Source organism: Notamacropus eugenii, chromosome 5 (assembly GCF_028372415.1).
Source record: "Notamacropus eugenii isolate mMacEug1 chromosome 5, mMacEug1.pri_v2, whole genome shotgun sequence".
Classification (NCBI taxonomy): domain Eukaryota; kingdom Metazoa; phylum Chordata; class Mammalia; order Diprotodontia; family Macropodidae; genus Notamacropus; species Notamacropus eugenii.
In genome coordinates this window covers 127,828,490-127,851,885 of record NC_092876.1, presented here as the reverse complement: position 1 = coordinate 127,851,885, position 23,396 = coordinate 127,828,490, and the positions used below count along the sequence as shown (strand labels likewise).

The window sequence follows — 23,396 nt, the reverse complement described above, 5'->3', positions numbered from 1 at the left end:
ATGCTTCAATCTACCCTCTGAGTTCATCAGTTCTCTTTCTGGAAACTCATGTTTCATCATGAGTCCTGTCTGAGCTGGCAGAGACCTTAGAACATAGAATGTTACAGGGTAAGGAACCTTAGAATATCGAATGGCTGGGAGTGGTATGCCATGGACCTGTAATCTCAGCTGCTCGGAGGTGGACTGGTAAATCTCTGGAGCTCAGAAGGTTTGAGTTGCAATGAACTATGCTCAATTCAGCATTAACATGATGAGCACCAAGGAACAGGGGACCATCAGATTCTCTAAAGAGGAACAAGCTGGGTCAGTTGGGAAACTGAGTAAGTCAAAGCTTCCATGCAGATCAGTAGTGAGATTGGGTCTGTATGTAATCCTAACACTCTTAGTCTGAGTGAGAAAGAGAGAGACAGAGACAGAGAGAGAGACAGAAAGAGAGAGACAGAGAGAGGGAGACAGAGAGAGAGGAGGGAGGGAAGGAGGGAGAGAGGGATGAAGGAAAGAAGGAAGAAAGGTAGAAAGGAAGGAAGGAAGGAAGCAAGGAAGGAAAGAAGGAAGGAAGGAAAGAAGAGAAAAGAACACAGAAAACATCAAAGATGGAAGGGACCTTAGAAAATAGGATGTTAGAACTGGGAGGGATCTTAGTACACAGAATATAGAAAATCCATGCCATAAGAGAAATCATCTTATCCAAGCTATTCATTCTATAGATGAGGAAACCTGAGATTCAGAAAAGTATAAAACCTGCCCAAAGTCACGCAGTGATATGACATTTGCAGATCAAGTCATTGGGAAAGGACTCCTCAGTCCTCCTTAATTTAGCTGATGCAGATGAGTCAGTGAATGGTGATTGGCCCCCAAGCTGTGAGACTCCAGATGAGATAGAGAAACTTTGAGATGAGGGAATGTAAAGTAGTACAGGCTTAAAGCAACATGTCCTGGGGGATCAGATGTCAGCTTCCCTTGGGAATCTTGCCCTACACTAAGGGTGCTTGGACATCCTACGAACAACTTTATGTGCATCAATGAATTTTAAGGTGAATTTAAATGTCCATAACTCTCTGAGCTAAAAATAGGTTGGATCAATCAGGCATTAAGTATTTTTGGTTAAGTACCTACTTTGCATAGTTAGGTCATGGTGCTGGGCATTTGGGATACAAAGACAAAAATGAAATAGTCTCTGGACTCAGAGAGCTTACATTCTACAGAGGGAAACCCCAGTAAGAAATAAATTAAGGTTCCACATACACCAAAATAAGCTTAGTAGTACTTTTTGTGGGACCAAAGAATTGGAAAGCAAGTAAGTATCCATGGATTGGGGAAGGGTAAATTGTGGTACACTCATATAATAGAATATTACTGCACTAAAAGAAACAATGAAAACTGATGAATATTGTTGCTCAAGTCATTTCACTCATATCCAACTCTTTATGATCCCATTTGGGCTTTGGCAAAGATACTGGAAAGATTTGCCATTTCCTTCTTCCAGCTCATAGAGAAGATTTAAATGGAAAGACATAAAATGATCCCACGTAATGTCATGAAAACCAGGAAGATAACACGCAAAATGGCTACAATGTATACGGAAGCAACGATGACAATAGCAGATATGTAATATCTATAATAATCTAGCTGTGTCCTGCATAACAATAATGACAGTAATAATAGTTAACATTTCTGCAGCAGGTCAGATTTGCAAAGCACTGTACAATTACTTTCTCACTTGATCTTCACCACAACCCTATGAGGTAGGTGCTAATTTTATCCCCATTTTACAGGAAAGGAAACTGAGGCCGACAGTAGTTAATTAACTTACCTAGTGCCACACACCTAAGTAAGTGTCTGAAGTGGGATTTGAACTCAGGTCTTCCTGACTCCAAGGCTGTATTTTATGCACTGCAGCACATAGCTGAGAATCCACCACCAGACTTTTCTGCCAGAGGCACAGTAGAAATGCTGCATGTTGCTGTCAGACTTCCTTTTCTTCCCCACTTTTTCAGTCTTTCTTACAAGGAGAGGGAGGGAGGGAAACATTAGGAAATGCAGTGATATAAAAATAAACAGTATCAATAAGAATCTTTTAAAAATAGGAGATGGGTGATTCCAAAAACCCGGCAGCAAGGAATTCCTAAATTTACTTTAGATTATGAACCTCTCCTCACTTCAGTGAGTGAGACTCATTCCCCTCCCCACAAAGCCTCACTGAGGTTTCACCCTTCGATCGGCCTCCACACCCTCCCGAGTCCCACTCCCTTCCCCGAGGGCTCATTCCCCTCACCGAGTCTTCGTCTCACTGAGACCCCATCCCTAGAAAAGCAATGAGAATAGAAACAACATCCATTTCTATAGCTTTTACACTTTCATGCTCTTCCCAAAGTCCCCTGTGAGATGTAGAACAAAGACTGCTATCTCCATTTTACAGCCCGAGGATACGGCTACATATCAATCAATCAACAAGCATTTATTAAGTGCCTACTATGTGCTAGGTGGCACAATGAAGTCAGGAAAACTCATTTTCATGAGTTCCAATCTGGCCTCAGATACCTTGGCTTAAAGGAGCCAAGGTCCCCCAGTGCTTCCTGGGTCATCTCCAGTCATCCTGAGGAATATCAGGTCACTGGCCCCAGAAGGCTCTGAAGGAGAAGTGAGGCTGGTGACCTGCACAGCCCTCCCTCACTCAAAACAAAGTCAAGTGCAAGTCATGTCATCATTTCTCTGATGGCATGGTCTTTTTGGGCAATGAAGGATGAACACAACAATAGATATTTCCTAGCTGTGTGACCCTGGGCAAGTCCCTTAATGCTGTTTACCTCAGTTTCCTCATCTATAAAATGAACTGGAGAAGGAAAATCCAAGAAAATTCCAAATGGGCTCATAAAGAGTCAGACACAACTGAAAACAATAGAACAACTGTAACACATGTGCTAGATACAATGTTAGGGACTGGGAATGCACAGATCAAAATAGTGACCTCAAGGAGTTTACATTGTTACTGAAGAGAACATATATGCATATATATATGGGTGTACAAAATAATGCAAAGTAAGTTCAGAGGGGAAGGAGCTCCCAGCTCTGGGGATTAGGAAAGGCTTCCTGCAGAAGGTGGTTTATGAACTGAATCTTGTCAGACCCCTAGGGATTCCAAGAGGAAGAGACAAGGGTGTGCCCAGAAACCATGGAAGATGGAGTGGGAAAGCTCAGAGATGGGAGATGATCAAGTATGCGGTGTGAGAAGCAAAAAGTAATACATGAGTAGACCAGAAAGGTAGAGACTAGACAGGTTGTGGAAGACTTCAGAGAGCAAACAGAAGGGTTTAGATATGATCCTAGACACAGGAGGAAGGGGAAAAGGGAAAGGGGAAAGTAGTTTTACGCTCCTACTTGGTGCCAAGCACTGTACTACGTGATTTACAAACATTATCTCATCAGATAATAAGGTAATGGGGAACCACCAGAGTTCACTTTGGTATCTCAGTGAAAGATGGACTAGCATATGTAGAGATTTGAGGCAGAGAGATCAGTAAGGAGGTCATTGTAATAGCCCAAGTAAGAGATGATGAGGACCTGGGTATTGTCTGCATGACTACTGAAAAGGGGACTTTATATGGAAGATGCTGAAATGTCTGGCACAGGAGAAAGGGTACTGGACTTAGAGCCAAAAAGACCTCGGTTCAAATCCCTCCTCTGTCACTAACAAGTTGTGTGACCCTGGGCAAGTTATTTAACTTCTCTAAAACTCAGTTTCCTTATCTATAAAATGAGGGATTGAACTCATTGGCCTCCCCAGCTCTTCATTTAGGATTCTATGATTCTACGTTGTGCCTATAGAAATGACAGAACTGGCAGCTGATTGCATATGTGCTGAGGGGGAAAATGAAAAAGAGTTAAGTGACTTGTCTATGTTCCCCTGTTATTAGGTATCAGAGTCAGGACTGGAAAGTAAGCATTGAGACAAGAAGGCCAATATTCTTTCCATTACACCACAGAAATAAGACATAACAGGTACAAAGAAAAGATCCAAACAAAGTGCTATGAGAAATCTGAGCAGGCAAGGAGCTGGTGAGCAGAAGTGAGCAGAGATGGCTTCACTGGGGAGGTGTGAGGTATCTGTGATGGTCTTGGAAGAGATGGAGGGAATTTTTAAAACAGAGATGGAAGGAGAAGAAGAGCCCATTGTAGGTACTGAGGAAGTCATGAGTAAAGACGTGATGATGGTACAAGGCATTATGAAAAAGGGAATGGAAAGTAGTCTGGTTTGGCTTAGAACAGAGATTACATGGGAAAGGAAGTGATGTGAGATAAGGGCAGAAAGCTAGACTGGGACCAGATATTGGAAAACCTTGAGTTTATATTATTTAGCCAGACAATAGGAAATGACTGAAGCCTTTTTGAGATGAAGGGTGATGTCATATGATCACTGACAATGCAAGATAGGATGTCCTATCTGCCAAACAGAGAGAACAAAGATACTGCAGCTCCTTCAAGAATTCAGGAAAGTAATAAAGATGTAAATGAGCTGGAAAGATTGGGGGAAGGGCTTCCTAGAAGAAGTAAAATTTGAACTTGAAGACTGGTTAAAATCTGGAAAGTTGGAAAGGACTACGGAAGGGCATTCTTTCTAGAATAGACAGAATGAATAAAAAACTGGAAGGCAGGATGAACCTGATATATGCAGCAACTGCAGCATGAGTTAGAGAGTATAGCAAAGGTAATAGTGAGAAAAGAGGCTGGAAAGGTGGATAGTCTTGAATGCTAGTCTTGGAGTTTACACGTTCTCTTTTAAGAGGGTCACTAAAAGTCCTTGAACAGGGAAGAAAGATGACAAAAGAGTCATCTGGCTAAGGTTATCTGGATATTGAGAAAGGGGAAGAAACCAATTATGAAATATGACTTAGCTACAGGGTGGGTTACCTGGTTTGAAAATCCCACAATGATATGGCCCCTCTATCACTTAACAGAACCATATCTAGAAATTGTGGTACCCTTGCTAACTGGTCACTTATTATTTCAACTGGGTACTGAGCTTGGCTAGAACTCCTTCTGCAATTTGGAAACTGGTACTGTTAGTATCACCTTAATTTCAGCATCCTAGGGAAAAGACCCAATTGTTCTGCCCTAGTTACAGTTCTATTACTTAGCACATCCCAGAACAAATCCACAGAGGGCATTGGAAGAGAGTGGCAGATTTTTGGAAACCTACCCACATTCCCAGAGAGTCTGACCTAAAGCTAGGTTCCTAGTCAGATACTCTTAGAGATGGACAAAGTGACAAGTATGGTACAGGGACAGATATCAATGATTCAGAATGTTAGAGCTGGGAGGGACCATAGAACACAGAATATCAAAGAAATAAGAAGCTTTGGAACAGAGAATGCAGACTTGGAAGGGACTTGAGAATACTGAACATCAGACTAGAAAGATCCTTAGAACATGTCTGAGCTCCAAGGAACTCAGAATATGGGACTGGGAGGGACCTTAGAAAAGAAAATGTCAGAGCCAGGAAGGAGCGTTAAAACAGAGAATGTTAGAGTTAGAAGGGGGCCCTAAAACAGAGAATGTCAGACCTGGAAGGGACCTTAGAGCATAGAATGGAAAACCTGAGAGGGGCCTTAGAACAGAAAATGGAAGAGCTGGAAGGAACCTTAGAATTCAAAACACAGAGGAAGGGAAATGAGGGGAGCAAACATTGACCAAGCCCCTACTATCTGCCAAGCACTGTACCAAGGGCTTTGATCCTCACAATAACCCTAAGAGTGGAAGGTCTGGAAAGAGAGCACCTTTAAGATCAGTTCATCTACCCCCTGTTTTATAGTGAAGGAAACTGAGTCTCAAAGAAGGAAGGCAACTGCACAATACCATACCAACTTAGGCCTCCTGTCTGCCCAGCCTGGCTCTCTTCCTACTACCCATTGGGGTCCTCCCTGTGAAGCTAATGCAGACTTTCTGGGGGTTATCTTACCCAGCTAAACTTCTGCAGTCTTTGAAAACCTGCCTAGGTCTGGACCCAGGCTGGAGGCACGAGGAACATGGGGAGGTCACTTATCCATTCTCCTCCCTCTAGCTCTCTAGTATCAACTTCAGCCTCCTGAGAAGTCCTCATCTCCTTGCATCACCTCCTTCTCCTCTACAACCCTGTGCCTGGGCAGCCCCATGAAGCCACTTTCTGAGCAGAGAGGGAAGATTCCAAGAGGTCTGCTGAAGAGATGAAGGGAGGAGGGGAGGAATTTGAGAAGAAACTAGAAAGCGTGGCAGAGAGGCAGGTATAGACTCGAGGGTGAGATTTCACCACTTTGGGGGACAGGTTTTGTGGAAACAGTAGCATTCCTTCCCACATACACACACCAAAGACAGCAGAGTTTCCCAGCCTCCTCCAGTCTGGGGCTTAGAGACACAGGAATTTGTAGTCATGGTAGGGAGGACAGGGCAAGTCTTCTCTGACCAAGGGAAAATCAGCAGTGTGTATTGGAAAGGTGCTGGACTTGGGGTCAGCAGCTCTGGGTTACAGTCTATATTCTGCTGCTTGTTACCTGTGTAACCTTGAGCAAATCACTTCACTTCTGAGTCTCAGTTTCCTTATATGTAAAATGAGGGAGTAAACTAGTAAACTAGATTATCTCCAAGGTCTCCTCTCTAGCTCTAATTTCTTGAACTGCCATTAGATTTATGACTTAAAAAGGGGAGGGCTTTCCTCCGTGAAGCCTGAGTCATTAAGACTAAAGCAGACTTTTCCCCCGCCACGCACACACCCGCAACAGAGTTTCAAGAAAGAAGCCATACTGCCCAGGATGTGGAATGACCTCACAGACCTCTCCCCTACCCGACAAGCGATGAGACCACTATGACTAACTGACTGGGCCTTACGCAAGCTGCCCAGGGTTACCTCCCCACTGGGTGGCACCTCTCTCCCTAGAATTCTCTCCTTCCCCTTGTACCCACAGGAATATTCTAGAATGGATGGAAGGCATTTAAATTGAGATCCAGCTTGTCATGGTGGAAAGGGTACAGGACTTGTAAGATTGCAAGAATCAAACTCAGCTCTCCTGACATTCATGCCTAGTACAAAACTGAACATGCCTCAGGAGCTCAGGAAATATGTACTGACCAATCAATTGACTGATTTAAGACAACACTGAAAAGGGAAGGTCGAGGTGAAGGTCACCAGTGTTGGATGTGAGACTGAGGATCTATGGAGGCAAAAAGGAATATATTGGAGTATTAGACTAGAACTCAGAAGACCTGGATTCTGCTGTCAGCTCTGCTGCTCAATCACAGTATGATCTTAGGGAAGTTACCTCACTAGTCTGGGCCTCATTTCTTCATCTGTAAAACAAGGCAGTTGACTTGTAGATGCCCCCATGGCCACCCCACAGCTCACATATTCCCTTCTATCTCTGGCATTGTATGGTCAAAGATTCCTCCCAGCTCTGACATTCTAAGGTCCTTTCCAGCTCTGGTATTCTCAGTCAGTAAACCTTTATCAAGCAGCTACTATGTGCCAAGCACCATGCTAAGTTCTGAAGATACAGAGGCAAAAGACAGTCTCTGCTCTTAAAAAGTTCACAGTCTACTGGGGGAGACAAGGCACAAACAAGCTATATGTGGGAAAAATTGGAAATAATCAACAGAGAGAAAGAACAATGAAATTCTGAAGTCTAAGGTTCTGACTTTCTAAGTTCTAAGGTTTCTCCCAGCTCTGATATTCTGTGTCCTAACGTCCCCTCACTTAGCCTTTCCTTCCGGCCCGCTCAAGTTATTTTGTTTAAGTTTCCTTATGTTCTCTGTCCTGAGGCCCCTCCCAGCTTTGAGGTTCTAAGTTCTAAGGTTCTTTCCCAGACTGATGTTCTTTCTTTGTTGTATGTCCTAAAGCCCCATCCACTCTGCCTTGCTATGTTCTCTCCTTTTCTGGGGTAAGCTATGTCCTCCACAGACTCACATGGCCAAGCAGCTGGGGCAGACATTTAAGGAATAATTAAAGGGAGCCTTGGGGTATGACTTGACTGCCCACAGGGAGCCCTGGGGATGGAATAATGGTTCACAAATATTTGAGGTGTATAAACACCCTGGGGGAGGAGGAAGGAATGAGTTTTGAGGGAGGTAGGGAGGAAAAACTAACAGTAAGAAACCATCAAGAGAAACAACTTGAACCCACTTACAGCCAGTCTGACCGAGGCACTGGGCCTCAAAGAACTGACCTCAGAAAGAGGAAAAAATTCTGAATTTGAAATTAAGAGACCTTGGTTTAAATCTTGATTTTGATACTTAACTTGATATGTGACCATGGACAGATCACTTCACTTCTTGGAGACTCAGTTTACTCATTTGTAAAATGAGGGGATTGTGTTCATGGTCTCTCAGGTTTACTTTAGCACTAATATTCTAAGATCCTGTGGCCCTTCTCTCCCTAGGAGGCCTCTACGTAGATGTGGGTGTGCTCAGAGGGAGTTTGATAGTGAAATGTTGGGCCTACAGTCAGGAAGACCTGAGTTCAAATGTTGGTCTCAGATACTTAGTGTATATGTGACTAAGAAAAAAACACTTAGCCTCTATTTGCTTCAGTTTCCTCAGCTAGAAATGAGGATAATAATATTTAGCTCCCATGACAACTACTCACATATGGAAGACAGTAATCACATCCCTCTCCCTCTGCCAAGCCTTCTCTACTACAAATTAAATAAGCTAGGTTGAGTGGAAGGACTCCTGTGAAGGGAAGGAGGTACTTTGTAGGAGGGAGATACCCCATGGGTATCTCCCTCCTACAAAGTACCTCCTACACTCAAGGTCCACAGGTAGAGAGCAGGGGATGGAGGGATACTGGTTGCTCTTTCCCCAGGAGATTTGGATGGCCTAGACTACTCTGCCACCTATTGGTTATACATTGAAAAAGCAGCTGGTCCCCAGAAGTAACCTCCCTAGACGACGAAGCCTCTCTAGTCTACAAAAGGTGTTGTGAGTGGGTACTTCAAGCTTTACGGACTGTTCTCGCTGCCCAAACTTTGATGACCAAACTTAGGGTAAGGAGCTGGTGAGATGCATGGTGGAATAATTCACAGAGCTTTCAGGTTTATAGAGTATTTTCCTTATGACAATCCTAATGAGATGGGTGTGACTGTTTCCATTTTACAGATGAGGTACCTGAGAATCAAAGATAGAAAAGAGCTAGCTTGCCCAAGATCACTTACCTAGAAAGGATCAGACAGGGAAGCGGGAAAAGGAAGAACTGGCTTCTCCTTCACAGACTCATAGGGTCCTTGGATCCCAGAGCTAGAACAAACCGAATAGGGCATTTAATCCTGGTCACCCAGCATAAGACTTTATACTTTCTGACGGGGATTGATTCTACTTGGATACCAAGAGTGACAGAGAATTCATTCTTCAGCAGCAACAAAGCCCATTGTTGGACAGCTCTTTCTATTGCTGTGGGACGTTGGATAGCGCTTTGTCCAACCATCTCACTGAACAGATGAGGCGCCCAAGGTTTCCATGGCTTGTCCTGTGTCACACAGCTAGGAATTTGAACCCAGGTCTTACTGACTTCAAGACCAGGATCCTATCCACTACACCATGTTGTCTCTCAATCAATAAGCATTGATTAAATACCTACTATGTGCGAGGCGCTGCGCAAGATTTTAAAGAAATCACCACAAAAGTGAGACTGTCCCTGTCCTCAAGAAGCTTACATTCTGTTGAACTGAAATCAAACTCCCCTACTTAGAGTTGCTTAGTCCAATCGTTTCACTCCAAAGACAAGGAAATAGAGACTCAGAAAGGGAAAGGGCCATAAAGAGTTGTACTGCCCCTCCTTGTTTTTGGTTCTGTCTTCCGGGGCCAATCTCCTTCTTCAGGATACTCCCTCATACTGAACGGCAATATTAAGTCTTCCAGAGACTTTTCTTCTCCAGCCTATCCATCTCTATTTTCTTAATGTTTGTTCATTTCCTCTGGTCACCCTCCTCAGGATACTCTCTAGCTTGTTATCATTCCCCTACCCCCCATCTGCCATTAGTAGCTCAATCTCTACCATTAACACTTTATTCCATTTACCCTCTAAACTTTTAAAATGAGACTTTCTTTACACGCCCCCCCAGGAATTGTCGTAAATTAAACCTTATCAGTTATATAAGTCTCAATGCAAATGAGTATATTTAATGTCTTTCCCAGTGTTGAGTTTAACTAGGGGCCAGCAAGAAGATGGAAGGAGGAATAGTAGAACACCAGAAGCTGGTAATCATCTGGCTGCCATTAAAATAATAGCTATCATTTCTATAAGGCTTTACAGTTTACAAAGCAGTTTCCTCAGGATGAGCCTAACAGTGAAACAAAGTGACTATTATCCCTATTTTAAAGATGGGAAAGCTAAGCCTCAAAGAAATTAAATAACTTACTGTGGCCAACTCAGCTACAGAGGACTCAAACCCAGATCCTCTAACTTCAAGGCTCCTTACATATCCTCCTGTCAACTCTCATAAAATACAGATGGAGAGATAGGTGGATAGATGGGTAGATAGACGGATAGATGAATGAATAAATAAATGGATAGATGAATGGATGGATAGGTGAAAGAATGGATTTGGTGGATGGATGGATGGATGGATGGATGGATGGATGGATGGATAAAGATTTTAAATCTCCCCATGCTGGTTTTGAAACTTGCTACTTATAATGACCTTGGGAAAGTCACTTGCCTTTTTTGGGTCTTTTCTTCTCATTTGTAAAACAAGGCTTAATGAATGCTAGGGCCCCATGTAACTCTGACATCCTGTGATTTCATGATCTTATGATTCATCCACTTGACAAATCTGCTGTCCAAATAACAACCTATATCCTGTCCCATGTGTAGTCTGAGGCCAAGCTTCATTCAGACTCCCAGACAGTCCCTGTGGCTTGGCTTGGCTACCAGCCTGCATCTGAGGTTTCCTGGGCGGGACACACCCTTGGGGTTGATGAGTGAGCAGGAGAAGGCCCCCTTTCAAAGATGTCCTGTTGTTCTGGGTCCCAAAGAGAGCCCATAATCTAGACCTGTATTCACCCTGAAATTTGGGGGCTTCTCTGGACTAAGGTTAAAAGCAGAGAGGTAGACAAGGAATAGTTTGTCTCTGAGTTTCCTCGAAAGATGAAGAAGCCCAGGCTGTGGGGCCAGCCCATAGGGGCTGTAGATCTGAAAAGACAGTCTGTTGGGAGGCCTGAGTGAGAGCAACCGCAGGAAAGTACATAAAGGTGGAGAGTGAGCAGCCAGCAGGAACAGAGGCATCACTGCTCTTTGGGTAGGAAAGATGTTGTCTGCCTGGGCACTGTCAAAGAATCCACAAGCCAAAGATATCAGCACTGGAAGGGACCTCAGAACACAGGAAGGTAAAGATGGAGGCAGTGTGTGGTACAGAGGAAAGGGTGCTTGGACTTGGACTCGGAAGACCTAGTTTTGAATTCCAACATGGCCACTTACTTCCTGTGTGGCACAGGATAAGTCACTCAAGCTCCTTGGGCCTCAGTTCATCATCTATAAAAATGAAGGGGTTGATTAGCTGACCTCTAAGGTCCCTTTCAGATGTAAATCCATGACTCCATGACCACTGAATGTCAGAGAGAGAAGGAACCCTAGAACAAAAATTTGAGAGCAGGGAAGTACCTTAGAACACAGAATCTAGACTATCAGAGATGGAAAGGTGATGAGACCTCTGGGGCCCTGAACCTTGGGGAGGGCACATCCAAAAAGATAGGAAAGTACACAGGGTTGAAGGTAAAACATAGACTGTTAGAACTAGAAGGAATCTTAGACCATAGACTATCAGGGCTAGGAGGGACCTTTAAAAAGAAAACTTGAGAGCTGGAAGGAGCCTTAGAACACAGAGTATGAGAGCAGGGAGGGCTCTTAGAATATCGATATCAGAGCTGACAGAAGCCTTGGAACACAGAATGTCAAAGCTGGGAGGGGCCTCAGAACAGAAACTCAGATCTGGAAGGATAGGAACAAGGAATGGTAGAAATCATTCTTCCTCTCATTTTATGGAGAGGTCTAGAGTGAGGAAAGACTTTCCTAATGTTGCCCAACTTGCATTTACACTCAGATCTGCCAACAGTACTACTAGTGACATGTAGCTGCCTCTGAGATGGGACTGAGCAGGAAAAATCAACTTAAAAGTCATTCAGTGCTCTGTCAGTGTTCTCTTTGAAATGCCTGCTGAGTGCCCAGCTGCATCCTGGGAGGAGGATGAGGAGTAGGAGGTGCAGGCTCCTTATTCAACTTCTCTCCAGGCAGAGGACTCATGATCTGAAGGGAGTATGACAATAAATAGAGCATTTCTTTATCTCCCATCTGCCCCAGATTATCTTCTGAACAATGAGATCTCACACAAGGAAGGTCACTGGACCCTGTAAAAATCCTTTCTATTCAGTAGACCTTAGGTTGCCCACTAATAAAGAGAATATGTATGCGTGTGTGCTTGTGTATGTGTTAGAGGGTGCAGGTGGACTAGATCATTCCTAGAGTCCCTTCCAATTCTGACATTTCAAAATTTACCTCCTACCTTTGCCCCCAGAGCATTAACTAGTCCAAGATCAGACATGAATCATAAAATGTCAGAGACAGAAGGGAACCTAAAAGTCATCTAGCCCAACCCCCCTCTTTTTAAAGAGGGAGAAACTGACGCCCAGAATGGGGAAATGACTTGCCTATGGTCCTACAGATAGTGCAACGTAGTTTCATGGCTTGAATTTGGGTTTCTTGATACCCAGTAGGGCAAGCTTTCAGCTCAGAAGAGACTTGTAGATTGATAACAAGATTGGAAGTGTGACAAGATCCAAAGAACAGAGGCATTTCTACAGCTTCCATACTTGTGGCCTTGAATAACTCTTTCAGCCTCAGTTTCTTTTTCTGTAAAATAACACATTTGGGCTGGATGATTTCTAAGAACCTTTCCAAGTCAAATCTATGTGCCCATGAAGAAAATAGGACAGGTGTTATTCTCTGCATTTTCAGAAGAGGTGGCAGAGCTTTAGAGGGAGAGCCCTAGATCACAAAGCTAAGGCCTCAGTTTCTTCTTTTCTAAAATAGGGGAGAGTAGTAGTGGAGAGGGAGATAATTGTTCACTACCCATCTTGCAAGGCTATTGTAAAGTGCTTTTTAACAGAAAACTCTGCAAAAGCAAGGACTTGTTCTTGTTGTTAAGAATGAGACAGGTATGAGCATCATGGGTTCAAGGGGCAATGAGGAAAGTGTCCTGCATACTGTCCAAATACCATAAAGCATGAATTCTGCCCATTGGAAAATGGGAGGGAGCCAGGCCCATTGGAAAGTGAGTTTCCTTCCCCACCCCCCTCTGGGGCCAGTGAATATTTATGTACTGTTGGAGAGGCCAGGAGAAGGTTACAGGCACAGAACTGCAAGGAATGAGAATCCAGCTGTTGGCCTCTGCATGCCCTGAGTAAGCCTCCTCTCCCCTCCAGAGTCAGGAGTGCTGAAAAGTACAGTCCCTGGCCTTCACCTGCAACTCAGGTGCTTTGTCAGCAGCTGATTAGGGCCCTCAAGGCAGCCCAGGGTAACACCTCATTGCTGACCAGAAACTCTGCCAGCATGAGCAGCAGTGTGTGTGGGGGGGAACCCAACAACACTGGTTATGGAATCAGGATATCTGGGCTCCCATCTTACCTCGATCTGCTGCTGACTACTGCTGACCTTCGGACTAATCAGCTCTCCTACGTGAACCTGTACTCTCTGTCCTGTAAAATGGGAATAGTGATACCTGTTCTGAAGTCAATCAGTATTTATTAACTTTCTCCTATGCACAGGACCCTGTTCTCAGTCCTGGAGATATTAAAATGAAATGACCCAGACCCAGTCATTCCTTCAAGGATCTAATATTCTACTTATTTTAAAGGGCTCTAGTGAGGAAAAAAAGACACTTTGTAGATAGTAAATTGTTAGAGAAATGTTGTTGTCATTACTATTATCAAAGAATTTGAAAGATCTGGCTTTTCTTTAAAGTGAGGGGGAGGCCACTCTCAGAATTGTCTTGCCTGAAGAATTAAGACCTGAATTGGTGGCTATTATTATTAGGGCTCCCTGGCTGCCTGAGGTATAAAAGGCCCAGCCTAGGAGGAGTCAGGATGCCTCAGTCTTGATAAATATCCTTCCCTGAGTGAGTCAACAGGCCTCTCTGATGGGATACTACAACTGAGATAGAAGCAGAGGCAGAGGGGAGCTCTGATTCCACCTGAATTACTGTTTATCCTTATCCATCTTTTTTTGTGGTCGAGTAAGTTTCTCTTTGTTAAATATTTTATGGGCCACAAGTGCCTCATTACATTCCAGTCCTGAGCCTGACTCACAAGACTGACCTGAATTAGGTCTTTCTTGTTGGCGTTGTTCAGTCGTTTTTCAGACACATTCGACTCTCTGTGACCCCATTTGGGGTTTTCTTGGCAAAAACACTGGAGTGGTTTGCCCTTTCCTTCTCCAGCTCATTTTACAGATGAAGAAACTGAGGTAAGCAGGATTATGTAGCTTTCCCACAGTCACAGGGACCCAATAGAACATCCAGTCCCATCTGTACCTGAACTAGAACCTCATCTATAGCAACTCTGACATAGATTCATCCCACCAGTGGTGGGAACTCACTATGAACCACAACTGACCAATTTCACTTTTGGACAACTCTAAATTGTTAGGAAATTTTTCTTTACGTCAAGACTAAATCTGCTTCTCTGTAACTTCTCTCTCCTCCTTATTCCCCTTCCCCACTCCTTCCCCATGGATTTTAGCTCTTCAGATACTTGAAGACAGGGCAGAAATGATTGCCTCCATAGATGGAGAAATAATTCATACTGCTGTAGCACTTACTTCAAGATTTCCCCCAAAAAGCATTCTTTTTCCATCAAAACTCTGTGGAGTTGGTAGTGTAAGTACCAGTATCTCCATTCTAAGATGGAATAGCTGAGGCTCAAATAAGTTAAATAATTTGCCCTATGATCACACAATCAGAAAGTATAAAAGCTTGGATTTGAACCTAGGGCTCCTGATTCCAAAATCCAGTATTCTATCTACTATATCATGTTCAAGTCTTTCAGTTTTGCCATACTGGATGGATGGATGGATGGATGGATGGATGGATAGATGAACCAATGAATGAATGGAGATATGGGGGTATAGATGGAACCAGAAGTTATCTCTGGGGAATTCCTATAGCACCTAGAGAAATAAAGGATTGGGCATGCTCATTAACTCTTGCTTTATTGCTAATATTACACTCTGTTCTCTTGGCCTATAGTCAGTCACAAAGATTTTAAGCAACAGTTACAGGAAACCTTATAGCCAGAGGTACACTTGGTAAATGTTTAACAACTGGCTCTCAAAAATAAATGTACATACAACATGCTTTAAATTTAATCTTAATAATGATTAATTATTTAATCAATTTTATTATATATATTTTGTTATATGTTATATATAATTATAATATAATATATTATATAATAAATTTATTATTATTATTTTCTCCAACTTTTTCTTAGGTCTAGCCAATCAATAAAATAATAAATTAGCTCTGACATGTAGCATTTGCTGATTTCTGAGGTGTAAAATGCTCACGTTGAAAATTTAGCAATCAGCTATCATGAGCATGTACAAGGTAGCTCCAGCAAAAAACCTGGACCCTAGCCTGAGAAAAGGACATAACCATGGAGTCAGCAACTGAAGAACCATCATCCAGCAATGGCAGTCTGGGCCTTGTGGTCAAAGGGAAATCCAGGAATCCAAAGTGCTTTGTTCTTGTCTTTGCCTTGTCACTAGATGACCCAACCTCCACAGTGGGTGGTGTGTGAACCCTCATAGTGTTTCCAAAGAATAGGTACTAAGATGGACATCCTGGGAAAACTGATAGAACTGCTTCCAGGAATTCTGCCTTTGGGGACTAGAGCAGTCTCACAAATAGGTAAAGTACGTGGTCCTTAGCTGGCACGATTACAGGGAAATCAAGAAGACCTCTTCCTGTCCCCACAGAATGTTAGATTTTAGCATCATAGAATTACAGGATCTTGAAATCATAGACCTGAACTTTGCTAATCACTTATGGTCTTCAGAACCCTGAACTAGGGCTTGGAGGAGATAGAAGGCTGAATAAGGTATTTCTCTGCTCTCATGTAGCCTACCATCTAGGAGGAAGATAAGACACAGGCAGAGACAAAATAAAATTAAGTCTTTGAGTGCATAAGAGAAATACAAAATGTTGTCCAAGGTCAAAAGGCCAGAAGGATCATGGAGGGAGCTGGTTGATCTGTCAGTCAGGGACAATGGATCAAATAGTTTATCTGGGGCTTAGAGTGTATAAAGGGGCAGTGGTAGGAAATAAACCTAGAAAGGCAGACTTGAGTCAGAATATGGAAGACCTTGAACACCACACTGAGGAAATCAGGTTTTGTCTAATAGGCAATGAGGGGTCAGTGGTGGCGAGGGGTGCTTAAGCAGGGGAGGAACAAGATTAGAGCTGAGCTTTAGGAAGCTAGGTCTGACAATCCCTGTGGGATGGATTGGAGGAGAACAGACTACAGACAGGGAGATCAGTTTAATTCAATTCAGCAAAGGTTCCCTGGGGGCCTGCTCTGCTCAAGGCAGGGCGCTAGTAGGCACTATGCTAATTGGGGATACAAAGAAAAGTGAAAATAATCCCTGCTCTCAAGGCGCTCACACTCTAATGTGACAGCATGCAAACAGCTATCCACTACACTGGAGGCTCTTACAATAGTCTAGTCAAAAGGCAGTGAGGGCTGAACTAGGGTAGAGTCTGTATTAATGAAAAGAATGGAGGGTTTCCCCAGAAACCAGTGAAGAGAAAAACCAGGTGTATCTGTGAATGGATGAATAGGAAAAGTGCCTTCTAATGTCATCAAGAGGCATGCTTCCCTTGGGTCTCTCTCACTCCTCACCTCTTCTTCCTCCCCTACAAATCTGCCTACAAGGTCAGGAGGTAAATTTCCTGGCAGAGGGAAAAGGAAATGTCTTTGATGTCTTCTATGCCTAGAATGTCCTTCCTCCCCCTTTTCTACCTGTTGAAGTCCATCCTAACCTTTAAGGCCCAGTCCCAAGGCCATTTTCTCCAGGAAGTCATCTTTCATCCCTCTAAACTCTTACATGGTCTGTGGTTCACTCCTCTCTTATGCATTTACATAATATTGTATATTACAGGCACGTTTGTCTCTTATTCCCCAACAGACTATGAGCTCCATAAGACCTCCATCTCTAATCTCTTTTGCTTAAAATGAAAGAATGAACACCAAGGATTATAACCAAGACCCATATTCATAGGACATATGGCCACAGATGAGGTGGACCCAAAGTCTTTCCCCTTATAGCATTATCTCTTCTCTCACCAGAACTCTACCACACAGGAAGAAAAAGTACCTCTTTTTTACTACATCGTTGGCATCATGGAACCAGTTATAGAATGTGGGAAAATTCTTGTATTAGGATCATATTAGCTAAGCACTCTGCATATCCTCTGGCTTTTGGCCAGTCCTTTGTTACTCTATGAAAGTGGGTCACGAGAGGGGAAATGATGTCCCTCAGATCAAATAAATACTAAGAGGCAAAGCCAATATTTGAATCATCTTCTGACTCCAACTCCAGGGTTTTTTCCATTGTACCACACAACTGGACCCTTAGTACCACATAAAAAACTTTTTATCCCTCAGGGTTTGGCCATTTTGCTTTGCACATTAGCCTTCTCCTCTCTACTAAAGGCCCTGATGACACTCCAGCTCCTATCACTCTCTTTCCTCAGATGACCTCACCTCCTAAGATACTAGATATACCAGGGCCATCTGCCCTAGACTTCCTCTGCATCTCTCCCCATCCTCTCCTTTGCTCTGCTCTCTGAGTAAAAGGCAGTCCCTTCTTGTTAGGAATGAAATACAAAAAAAAAAAATTAACAGTTCCTGCCTTCTGGGAACTGCAGTTCCACTAGGGGAAAATAAAAGGGACATGAAGAGGTATCCCAAGTAATTCCAAGAGCGAACAACTGCAGGGATGAGGAAAGGTTTCATGTAGCAGGTGACTGACACCTGAGCTGTGCTTTGGAGAAAGCTGGGGATTCCAAATCTTCATATGCATTGCAAGACATTCATTCAGCAAGCAAGCATTAAGGCACCAACCTATCTTCCCAGAGAGAGCTCATGTTACCCTTCCTCATGTACTCCATGTTGTAACCAGACTGGTCTGTTTGCTCTTCCTTCTGCACACCAGTTAGTTCAGGGATCTTTGTCTATCAGGCTTCCAAGTAGCTACATCTCAAAACATACTTATACCTCTCTCCCCCCCCCCCCCCCTCTGTCTCTCTCTCTCTCTCTGTTTGCATGTATGTATCTTCCTCTTATTTCTCTATCATCTCTCTCTCTCTCTATATATATATATGTACATACATATATATATATGTATGTATGTATATGCACAGTTAGATAGCACCAGGCCTAGAGAGAGTAATACCTGAGTTCAAATCTGATCTCAAACACTGACTAGTTGTGTGACCCTGGGCAAGTCACTTATCACAGGTTGCCTCAGTTTTCTCATCTGTAAATGAGCTGGAAAAGGAAATGTCAAATCAGTCCAATATATTTGCCAAGAAAACCCAAAATGGGGTCATGAAGAATCAGACACGACTGAAATGACAAGAACAATAATACCAACATGTATATATCTATCTTCCTATATCTTGTTGCTCTCTCTTAAATATACATACATACATAAATACATACGTACGTATATATATGTATGTATCTTTTTGAATCTGCCGTCTATTTCTATTTCTTTGTCTGTTGCTTACTGTTCTGTGTACATGGCATTCAGTCCAGGGCTCTTTCCATATGTATATTAGGGGTTGACCAAAGCAGAAAATAACCATGTGTCTATGCCCCCATCTTCCTCCATCTCCTTGCATTTGGTTCAGTGTAACAAGCGTTTGTTTTGAAGCATTTACTCTCCTAGTTCCTGGCTCTTTGATGGTGAAGTCAGAACAATTACTACAATAGAATCACAAAATTTCAGAAGTGAAAGGGATCTTAGTGGTCACCCAGCCCAACCAATTGTTGTTTAGACATTTTTCAGTCATATGCGACTCTTCATGACCCCATTTGGGGTTTTCTTGGCAAAGACACTGGAGTGGTTTGCCATTTCCTTCTCCAGATCATTTTACAAGTGAGAAAATTGAGGCAAACAAAATTGAGTTACTTGCTCGGGGTCACATAGCTAGTAAGTTTCTGAGACCAAATTTGAACTCAGGTCCTCCTGACTCCAAATCTGGTATCCTATGCTCTGAGCCACCTAGCTGCCCCAGCCCAAACAATATCTGAAAACAACTCTCTTCTACAACATCCTCCACAAGTGTCCATTGAGCCTTGTCCTGAGAGCTTCCTCCATTCTCACTATGTAATCCATCCTGTCTCTTTGTCTATAGGCAGGCCCAGATCTTATCCATCCTTAGAAAGCCTTCACTTGATGTTACCTTGTTCTCAAAATTCTTAGGCGTTCCATTGACAAAATCCTAGGAAGAATTATCTTCACCTCCTATCTTCACTTTCTCTTTTTTAAAATTAGCTACTAGTTAGTTATGCCTTTCAGATTAGTGTTTATTAAGTGAATTATGTATAAAATATTATTTCTGGTATTTGTCCATCTTCTATTGGTGCTCAATTATTATCACCAGGAGAACTAAAGAATGAAAACTTTGTCTTGCTTGAAGCAAGTGTTTCATCGTACAACCTTCTTCAATCCTTTAGTACCATGCTGGGAATCTGAACCTTTGTCTCTTGCACAGGCTGAATAGCAGGTACTGGGTAAGTTTTCAATAGGTTCCTTAAACATGACCCTAAAAGAGTTAGCTGTCCCATCACAACTAAATCCAGTATCATCTCGTCATAGAGTTTTTTGTTTCATGTTCAATTACTTGTATATTCTTTTGATAATCTGTGGATGCATAAATAGATCTATATAACCCAAATCCTACTTTGGAGATTCTTCTACTAACTGTGTACCTGATTTGATCCCCAGGGACTTGCTGGAATCTACTGATGCTGCATTCTTTTCCCCTGAGGCAGCACTTCAGCCAATCAATGTATTCAACACAGGTTTTAGAACTGATAATAAAAGGAAGCAAGAAATTTACCACTTCTCGGTCTAATGAAGTTCCAGATTGAGTAGGACCTGTAGTATGTTCATCAGTATGTATCAGTGGGAAGTGGATTAATGAGAGCACTTTTCCTGGCACCTTCTGTTTGTTTGCAAAAGTCACTGGCAGCTGCTGCCTCTGACATTTAACTTTTGCCCAGAGAACAACTGTTCCAAAGAGTCGACTTTCTCAAATACTGTGTGTCTCTTTCCAGAACAACACATAATATCTGACTGAGAACCATAAAGGCATCATCTTCCCTAAGATGTTTGGTGAAAAAGCCCACACCATGTGCTGGAACTGCCTGTTTTCTTTTCTTTCTTTCTTTTTTTTTTAAGCAATATAAAGAGTTGTCATGACCGTTACTGGACCAATATGAACTTCATATGAATAAAGAAATCTCATCATGGCAAGAGGTGCATTGGAAGTTAAAGCAGAGGGATTCAAATGTCAATTTTGTTACTTGTTACCTCTAACCTTAGTCACTTTCCTTTCCTGGACTGTAGTTATGTCACCACATGAAAAACAGGTAACGAAAGGTCAAAGATTCTAGAGAAATACAAGAGGATTTTTATACAAACCCAAGGCTGGAAAAAAAGTCTTTCTCCTCTCCTATCAACAAACAAACCCACCCTCCCACTCACTTTGCAACCCTTCATAATATGGTTTCTGACCCTATCACTCTTTTTTAAAAATTATTTTTAGTTTTCAACATTCACTTTCAGGAGATTTTGAGTTTTAAATTTTCTCCCCTTCCTTCCTTTCTCCCCTCCCCAAGACAGTATGCAATCTGATATAGCCCATACATATACAATCATATTAAACATACTTCTACATTAGTCTGACCCTGCCATTCTTACTGACCAGTGGTCTTGAGTGTCAATTCTCATGGCCATTTAACATTCCTTATCTTCCTTTGTTCCTCTAGTTTTTGATCTTATCAATCACCCCCTCTTCTAAATTTCTCTCCTTTCTTGCTTCTGTGATGGTGCTATTTGTTGAATCTCCCTCTATCCACCAGAATGATCTTTCCCAGTCTCATTTGATGAACTATTGTCCACCTAGCCTTTAAAGGTAAGCATCCCTGAAGCCTCCATATTGGGCCCCAACCTACACCCTCTACCTTGGGAATTATATTTATCCCAATAGATTCAATTACCATCTCTACCCAAGTGATTCCCAAACCTGTATATTCACTGCTGTAATCTCTTTACTGACCTCTATTCCTATCTCACCAATTGCCTGCTGGTCAATTCCAAATAAAAGTTCTGTCAACATCTCAAATTCAATATATTCACCAATTTCTCCTCTTTGATCCATCTTTCCTCTGAAATTTCCTGTTTCTATTAAGGGAATGTCATTCCCCTGATTTCCTAGGCTTGAAACCTCAGACTCATCCTTGAGTCTTCCTCCTCACCACATGTCCAATCACTTGTCAAGCCTAAAACATTTTACCTGCACATCTCTCTCATCTATCCCTTTCTCTCCAATCACAGTCATCCCCTCTCACTTTCACTACTCTAATAGAGTCCTCTCTCTGATCCTAAAGCATAGGCCTGACCACAACATTCCCTTACTCAGAAATATTCAATGGCTTCCTATTGCTTCTAGGATAAAAAAAAAAATCTAAAAATCTAAATTCTTTAGCCTCGAAGTTAAGATTTCTCAGTCTGGCTCTAGCCTTCCTTTTCAAAGTTTATTTCCTATTACTATCCTTTATGTACTCTACATTCAGCCAAACTGGCCTCCTAGCTGTTCTTGAAATATTCCATCTCCCAATCCTGCATGTGATATCTATAGTCATGTAATTTGAAGGGCTGTCAGATGAAAGAGGAACTTGATTAGGTTTGTCCTTCCTGGTTGCAGAAACTAGAATTAGAAGTGATGCATAAAAATCACAAGGAAATATTTCCTAAAAAGATAGCTAAAGGGTTTACCTTGGAAGGTAGGGAATGGGCCCCCTCTCATTGAAAGCCTTCAAGCCAAAGCCAGATGATCCCTTGTTTAGTCCAGAGGACTCTTAGTCATGCATGAGTTGGACTACATGCTAAATTAGATCCAAAACATCCCTTAGATTCTATGACCTAGTCAAACTCCTTTATATTACAGAAAAGGAAACTGAGACTCAGCTATACAAAGTCATACAGTTATTCCATTATGGGGTGCTCTGATTGCTGAGAAACTGTTCTTTCTACAGAAAAGAAAATTGTACCTCCTGTAACATCCCCCCATACTGGCTCTAGTTTTACCCTCTGGGACCAAGCAGAGCCTGTCTAGTTTCTGCCTCTTTTAAATATTTGGCAGGAGAGCTCACTTCCCCTCCTAAATCTTCCCTTCTTCAAGTGATCTAAAGAGTTATGTGTATATATATATACATAAAGATTAATGTGGACTGAAGCAGTCAGTGAAAAGGCAAGGCAATAATACTACCATATCACTCGTGTAATAACTTAGAACAACTTTCCATATGTCATCCTGCAGACCTGTGAAGGAGGCAGAACACTTTACAGAGGAGGAAACTGAGGTTTGGTGATAGGATGTGAGTTGGAATCATATGATTATAGAATTTAGACTTTATAGGTGCCTTAGAGAGATCATCTAATCCAGCAGTTCTTGATTTTTCTGGTTTAAGACCCCTTTACACACTTAAAAATTGTTGAGAATCCTCCCAAGAAAAGCTTTTGTTTATGTAGGGTATATCTGCCATATTAGAAATGAAAAGGTCTAGGTATTCTTATAAAAAGTTTTGACCTTGAGTACCCTTTAAAGGGAATTGGAGATTCTCAGAGGTGCTAGCGCTACTCTTTGAGAACTATTGATCTAATCCAAGTCCCCTATTTTACATATGAAGAAAACTGAGCAAGGGGAAATTATTTGTTCAAGGTCATAGAGTGAGGCAGAGAGGGGAGCAAGGCCTTAAACTCTATTCTCCTAATTTGAAGCCTGAGATATTTTCCAGTAGGCCTTGACAAGGGAACGGACAAGCTGGTACAGGGGACAGAGCACTGGATCTGGAACCAGGAAGACTCAAGTTCCAGTCCAGTCTCAGATACCTACTGTGTGTCACTTAACCCCCATTAACTTCAGTTTCCTCATCTGGATAATGGGAATAATAATAGTACCTACCACCCAGAGTAGTTGTAAAGATAGAATGAAATATTATTTGTGAAGTTCTATATAGATGCTAGCTAGCTATTATTATTCTAAATTTTACATTGGGTAAATCACTCCCTTCTCAGCTTCCTTTTATAG

At 42.3% G+C, this 23,396-nt stretch overlaps 1 pseudogene; it reads right to left on the bottom strand.

Annotated features, from left to right (window-relative positions):
- Positions 1-19,743: 19,743 nt before the first annotated feature.
- On the bottom strand, positions 19,744-20,558 carry LOC140507683 (BTB/POZ domain-containing protein 1 pseudogene; annotated as a pseudogene).
- Positions 20,559-23,396: the final 2,838 nt, after the last annotated feature.